The sequence below is a fragment of the Herpailurus yagouaroundi genome, unplaced genomic scaffold (genome assembly GCF_014898765.1).
Source record: "Herpailurus yagouaroundi ecotype Mexico unplaced genomic scaffold, PumYag 252, whole genome shotgun sequence".
In the NCBI taxonomy this organism is placed as follows: domain Eukaryota; kingdom Metazoa; phylum Chordata; class Mammalia; order Carnivora; family Felidae; genus Herpailurus; species Herpailurus yagouaroundi.
The window spans coordinates 4482077-4490184 of record NW_024412469.1 but is presented as its reverse complement, the minus strand read 5'-3'; positions in this window follow the sequence as shown (position 1 = coordinate 4490184).

Here is an 8108-nt window from a genome sequence, read left to right as displayed (position 1 = left end):
GATGGCTAGCTGCTATTGTATAATAGGTAACCTTCCCCTGCCTGTTGATACAGTTCAAAGTAGGATAACCATTCCTAATTTGCATGATAAAATGTTTTACTAATTTTATTTCCTATACATCAAGGACAAGTTTGCTTTTTGTTGTTGTTGTTTTGTTTATCCCTCCCTGGAAACACTACAAAATCTTATTTTGACAATATGTTTGGCTTGGTTTTACCAATGTAAAATTGGACAAAATATTATGACTTGAAATAAGGAGTTTTTAGACATTTAAGTTTGCAAGTGGAAAGGCCTTTTGCTGTAGCTTAAAGGGTTTTGGTTGACCTTTTATAAAGACTATAGTTGAACAAGACAAAGAAGTCATATCAGTTTCATAATTTAGGCCAGTTGGAATGGGTGGACATTTCATAACCATTTTAACACATCTTTTTTATAAATGGTACATGCTGTGGTCTTTAGAAATGCATAAATCTGTTAATAGCAACTGTCAAGTGATACATTATCCTGGGACACTGTAATCCTCAAATACTGGGTGCTATTATGAATGTATAGGGTGAAGGCAGAAACCATGGATAATATGCAATGATGAGACAATTGTGCTGCACGAGTGCCTGTGTGGCTCAGTCAGTTAAGAGTCCAACTCTGGTTCAGGTCATGATCTCATGGTTTGTGGGTACAAGCCCCACATCGGGGTCTGTGCTGTCAGTCTCCCTCTCTCTCTGCCCCTCCCCAGCTCTCTCTCTCTCAAAAATAAAAAGCAAAAATAAAAGAGAAAATTGAACTGAAATTTTACATCAACAAGGAAAGAAAGTAAAACATTACTCTAAAACTTCTTACAAATGTATATATTATTTCTTTTCATTCCTTTTTGAAACTGCTTAAGTATACTTTACAGACACGCATAGATGAGAAAAGTGTAAAGGTAAGAAGTTTACAACTGGAAATGACCCTGGAGACTATATATACTTTCCATCCTTTTTCTTCCAGATGAAGAAACTAAAGGCCCATAATATTATCATATGACTTCTCCAGAGAAGATCCATTGGTGAAAGAAATATCTTGAAACAAGAGGCAGTTTAAGTGAGGAAGCGTAATGCCATGTAAGGGTTAGGAATAGTAGAGTTCAATGGCATATGGAGAACATTCAGCCAGATATTAAAAGTCTTGATCATAAAAGCTCTTAGTTATATTTGGGATGAGCATTTATATGGGACTAGGAGATTAAGAGATTGAATCCTAACTACTTGTATTATGGAAGTGAGATAGGCAAGCAGATGTTTCCCACACTACATATCCAGGTAATAATAAAGAGGATATTAAAAGAACAATATTAGTAGGAAGAAAATTATAGCAGTCTCCTAGAAATTTTGAGAATAATTACTTAAATGTAAAATGTATCATCCTTCATCCTAGCACTTTCCTTTCTTTTTTTTTTCATACATTTTTTTTTAATTTTTTTTTCAACGTTTATTTATTTTTGGGACAGAGAGAGACAGAGCATGAACGGGGGAGGGGCAGAGAGAGAGGGAGACACAGAATCGGAAACAGGCTCCAGGCTCTGAGCCATCAGCCCAGAGCCGGACGCGGGGCTCGAACTCACGGACCGCGAGATCGTGACCTGGCTGAAGTCGGACGCTTAACCGACTGCGCCACCCAGGCGCCCCCTAGCACTTTTCTTTCTAATAAATCTAATCAACAAAGCATACCTGTACAAGTGAGCAAAAACCAATATTAACAGCATTCACTGACCAATTTGTGTAACTGCAATATTTCAACGTTTTTATTTGTTTTTGGGACAGAGAGAGACAGAGCATGAACGGGGGAGGTGCAGAGAGAGAGGGAGACACAGAATCGGAGACAAGCTCCGGGCTCCGAGCCATCAGCCCAGAGCCTGACGCGGGGCTCGAACTCACGGACCACGAGATCGTGACCTGGCTGAGGTCGGACGCTTAACCGGCAGCGCCACCCAGGCGCCCCATGTAACTGCAATATTAAACACACTATAAATGTCCATTGATAGGAGAAGTAGTTAGGTAATTACATATATATTATATATACATATACATATATGTATTATATATGTACATACATTATATACATATGCATATATATGTATATATGTATACATATGTATATACATATACATATGTATACATATACATACATTATATATATACATATATAATATATATGTAATCAATATGCTCAAACCTTAAACAAAATGAATTGAATTTTTATGTCAGTATTGAAAGAATCCTAAAATATATTGATAAGTAAATAGAGTCAGTGGAACTCACTGCATATAATATGATCTTCTTTGTGTTTTAAAAGGGAAGTGTGCATGTAAATATTTATCCTTGTAGATACTCGGAGAAAATCTCTAGAGAAGCATGTAAGTGAGGGGGAGCAGAAGTGGGAAGATTGTTATTGCTAGCCATTTTATGCTGTTTGGATTTGTTAATGTACATGTGTTACCTTTTTAATTAAAAAGATAAAGATAGTTAAAATGATCTCACAGACTACAACTAGGACCATCCCAGCATAATCACAGAAATTTAAGCATTGTTCAGTTTTGTTTTTCTGTGTTTTTTTTTCCCCCAATTCCTGATGGGGTCCTTGACACACTTATCAGTGATGTTTCACCTGTAACTGTTACATTTCTAAGTACTGCATTCTGCCTTAATAGGGGCTATTCTGCCCCTAACTATATTCTGGACTTTGTAGGCAGGATGGATAGGAATGACAACTCCTGAATGTACTCCAGTGATTCTCTGCATAGAGGGATTGCTAGAGCTTACTATGCTCAGCTCAGGACACTGTCAAAAGGAGCCACAAATGCTACCTGAGCCCAGTTTTTGTCTCCCACCTTGAACTTAATTAAATCTACCATAGGATAAATAATTATCACAAATTCTATCATCAGAATGACTGTAGCAAACAACTTAAAGTCCCAGAAACTGGATTGCATCCATTGGGATAATCAAAGACCAATCCAGGACAAGGGTGCATTTCTTTTTCTCAATAGAGAGAAGGTAGGAATGCCTCACTCTGTGGCCAGCTTGGAACTGTGTTACTGTCACCTTGCTTATCCAATGTGAGAGTCTTTTTCCTTACATGGGAAAGCATAATTGCCACTTCTTTCTTTTCAGAAGAGAACTAAAAGAAGAAAGAAATCTCCTGTAGTGGACCTCTTCCACTCAGATCTATTATTTTTACTAGAAGAATGGAAGTTGGAGAAAGAAAAGTGGGCTGACTGATCTAGAGTTGTTAGTGGTAGAAATTTAAAATAGTGCATTATGGGATTCTTGGAGACAAGAGGTAAAAGCCATAAAACTTGACAGAGACAGAGGAGTCAAACTATTAAACATGATCAAGTAGAAAAAAAAATGAGGCAATCAGTGTCACAAAAATGGGTTTGTGTTAGGAGGGTAATAGAGTTTACAGTTTCAAAATGCAAGCAGCTCCTGTTAATGGTAAAGTTGACTGTATGGAGAGCAAAATAAATGTTCAATCAGTGATGTGAGAAGTCTTTGATGTTTAGGGAATTAGAAGCTTTTGGACTGGTATGTTAAAATCCCTCAAGTTCATAATAAGAAGGAAAAGACTTGTTTTCATTTATCTGGACAATATAAAGAAGTGACCTATAAGTCAATAGAAAATGGAACAAAAAGGGTTAGGGTAGGCATAATACTGTCTAAAGACATTGGTATGGAATATCCTATATGCACCAATTTGGAGTTACACAAATGATACCACCACCTCAAAGGACCATTGACAGTGTGAATACAAGGGTAAACGTCTTGCAATTACTGCAAGGTTGTACTCAGAAGAAAAGCCAGTCATGAATATAAGCAAGATGATATAGGGTTAATACTTTGAAGAAGCAAATTTCACAGACTTTGAGTCTGGAGTTCTTTCCTGCCCAGCAAGAGAGCAGACACAGAATTGAATATGAGAGAAGCTAATGTCCAGGAGGAGACAAGAGCCCCAAGTAAGGGTCTGTATTCTGTATTTGTTAGGATCAGAAGGCTTACAAACGTGATGGATGTGAAGAAAGAGGTGATGAAGGAGTGATCATCGTTAACTCAAGTGTGTGAGAGAAAGGGGGTGTCAAAGATATGCAATGTTAGGGGTTTGGGTCAATAGAAAACAAAATCCCAGCTCCAAGCAGATGGCTGTTTAAGGCAGGCACCAGGCACCACTTCTGTTTATCTTAATTTGCCTAGGGGATAAGATGGAGAGAGGATGCTATCTCAGGGTCAAGAAGGCACCTTTCTTTTGCTAATTAGCTCTGGGCAATTTCACCCTGCTGTAGGCAGTCTATTGCCCTGTTTACCTATTTACCTATTCTGGATGCTTTAGTCCTGTAGAAGCAGCTCTACACTTTTGTTCTATACTGGGGGCATTTCCCCCCTGTTTACCTATACTCAGACCTATTCTATTCCTTTCCTGTCCTATGGAAGTGGCTTGTGCTCTAAGCTTTTGTTATATGCTGGGGGCGCTTTCGCCCTGGGGCCGCTTTCCACTCTAAGCCTTGTTAACCCACTGGTGCAAGCTCAGGGAATTCCTAAACTTATTTCCCACAGCAAAATAAAAGGTGACATTTGCTTAAAGACTACAAAAGATGGAGAAGCTTGGTTGAACTGGCATGAGGTTGAAAACATAAATATAAAGTAGAGAATTAAGGTTGAGAAGATATGTGGAAAGAGAATAATTGAAGAAGTAATCAGTGGATAGAGATGAAAGCATCTTGTTATCAATCTGATTTTGAATCTAAGTCAATAAAGTCATTTTTAACTAGTATTTCTTCTAGGGATGAGTTGTTACGTTTTTAGCTTGGGTATGCCAAAGCCCAAGGTGAAATGGTCTGGAAGCAATAATGAGAAGCAAGGGAAGTGAATCACAGTTGCAAATGTGCAGTTTTCACTATAGAGGTATGTCAAAGTCTGTGCTATCAGAAGAGAGTTTTGGGAGGGCACCTGGATGGCTCAGTTGGTTAAGCAGCCAACTTTGGTTCAGGTCATGTACTCGCAGTTTGTGAGTTCAAGCCCCTCATCAGGTTCTAGAAGACTCCTCAGAGGGTCTCCACAAATCTCTGAAAAGATTGATTTCCAGTTCCCCAGATCAGCAACCAGTTCAATGGGGCCCATTTTCTTTCTTTCCTTCTTTCTTTCTTTTTCTTTCCTTCCTTCCTTCCTTCCTTCCTTCCTTCCTTCCTTCCTTCCTTCCTTCCTTCCTTCCTTTCTTTCTTTCTTTCTTTCTTTCTTTCTTTCTTTCTTTCTTTCTTTCTCACTTTCAACTTCCCTGCTTTCTTACTTCTGCTTCCTAGATTCAATTCAAAAATTATGTAACCACACTCAGATCCTCATTGTTAGACTCTCTTTTAACAAATTCAAATTAAGACAGTACTTTCTTGGGGCGCCTGGGTGGCACAGTCGGTTAGGCGTCCGACTTCAGCCAGGTCACGATCTCGCGGTCCGTGAGTTCGAGCCCCGCGTCGGGCTCTGGGCTGATGGCTCGGAGCCTGGAGCCTGCTTCCGATTCTGTGTCTCCCTCTCTCTCTGCCCCTCCCCCGTTCATGCTCTGTCTCTCTCTGTCCCAAAAATAAAAAAAAAAAAAACAACAACAACAAAAAAAAACGTTGAAAAAAAAAAAAAGACAGTACTTTCTTTTCTCAGTAAGCAACTTAGCTTGGGAATTTGTGGATAATGCAGAATGTTTGGAGTAGAAAACTCTAATGAACGTTCTAGGGATATTGATTAGCAGTGGAGTATAGTGAGGAACAGCTTTGTATTTGCATTTATAATTAGACAATCCCTTGAGTCAAATTTCTTTCATGTGTGATGTGCTTTGATATCATTTTCTGGGATTGTTACCTATGGAATCCCACCTGTCCATCGTCATCAACCCTCCAGAGAGATGAGATTCTTGGAAACAGTGAAGTCACTAGGATCAAAGGGAATATGAGCATGGGTAATTTGATAACGCAGAGAAAACAGCTTTGAAGAATAACAGGGAGTTCAAGAGGGAGCAGGAGACTGTGATATGAGCCATTATCTCTTCTTTGCCCCTTTATCCTTACATTTTTGTAAGTTAAATTCTTTTTTAAATTAGTCTGTTGTTTTCCCTAAGTGTAGTGGAAAACTCTCAAGAGTTATCAAGTGATTTCTATGAAGAACACAGAGAACATAAAGGTAAAGATGATTCTACCTAGATCTAAGGATCTACACTCTCCTTAAGGCAGAGAGATAAACTTCTGCAGTGGTATAAACTGATGAGTAAGGAAATGGCCCCCCAGAAAGCTAAACCTACCTCATAATCTCCTGCTGATTCTCTCTGTAATTCTTCCTCAGATTTTGGTCTCTGGCTTCATGCTCCAAGGTGCACCTAATCTCTGCTGGAATCAGTCCTGCAATCTTCTTATAGTCCCTTAATCTTTCAAGTGAAGAGGGAGTGAGGGTGAAGCTAGTGATTAATTTGGACTAAACATAAAGTCTCTTCCCATTTTCTCAGCTCTCTGCTTTTCCCTTTCCCTTCAGCTAAAATCTAAGACTTCATGAGAGTTAGCTTCTGAAACTAGAGCCTAATGGGACATTAGCAGTTAGCCCCTCATGTGGAGGTCCACCAGAGTTACCTTACACAACAATGCATATATTCAAGTACTGCTACAAAATGCTTTCATTAGTAAGTATACATGGTTTAGAATTAGGAACTCTAGGAGGGAGACTATTTTTATATGCTGTACTGCACTGCTATTCTGTAATTCTGAATACTGTATATAGCATATATTGATTAGACCAAATGGCTATAAATTGATATAATTAATAATTTTTTGTATTTCTAAATTGAACAAAGAACATTAAATTTAAATTCACCATAATTGTGTCATATGCAAAGATACTTGTGGGAAATATTCAGAAGCAGACACATGCAAATTTTTTCTTATTTTCCTGTGTGATTTATTGGTTATGTGTTCACAGTTGGTTGCTACCCAAAATTTAATGCACATTAACAGTGTCCTAAAGATCATTTGCATTACTCCAGTGACATATTGCACTTCTGTCCCCTGTGGAGACTCTATAATTATGCTGAAACCTTTTGTCTGTGACATTGGCATTTCTCCTGGAGTGCACATATCTCCCAGCATCCTACAGATGTTGCTCAAAGTTAATCTGGTGGCAAAGGATGCCTGGTTTTGTTCACATTTTGGGAATCACTAGTGAGAATCTCAGTGCCACCACTTTGTATTTGTCTTCAGAATTTGCACAAGTTATTCAAATCCTCTGTGTGATGCCTGGAGCCAGGGACACCACATGGTCAATGGCTTATGATGAGACTGTAAAGCTGTATTTTTAGGTCTTTCAGATGTTTCACTTTTCATGGCTTTCACAGAACAGCTGAGCCCTCATTGGTGGTGGTTGAGCCCCATGGGTTCCCATTTTCAAATACTTAAACTCCTGTAGTGATTGATACCTAGATGAAAATACATCAGTAGGCCTGATAGATGAAGTAGAAAATGTACATTTCTCCATTTAATAGCTGTGTGGCAGAGAGTATCTACTTCTGTGTATGATTTATAACTAAGGTCTCTTTATACTTAGGAGGAGGAAAAAGCAACAGCTTCTATATAGAGAGTAAAAGAGTCTTTAAATTTAAAAGGAGACCTCATTTTATATGTGTGCTTCAGTTTGTTTTTACGTATTGCTTCAGTCAACTAATGTTTGAGTTTCTGTCACCTCCCAGGCTTGTGGCTAACATTACACATGGTTAAATATTCTAACTTAAATTTTGTTTTACTTGTTTTTACAAGTTTTGAAAATGTTGAAGTTCATTGTCTGAGAGCTCCGAGAAGGCTCATAAAATCTTTTGCCATCCACAGCTAGTGCTACAGCTCTGCCTTTTCTCTCAATATATTTTCAGATTAATATGAATTATCATGGTTATAAATATATCTTTATTCTGTGATTGATTATAATCTTGGATAAATCCAAATTAAAATTAACAGGTAACTAAGTCTCTATTAAAACACTCTCACAACCAATAGCATATTGTTTCTCATATAGTATAAGGAATAAAAAATATATTGCCATTATACATCTCTTTATTAA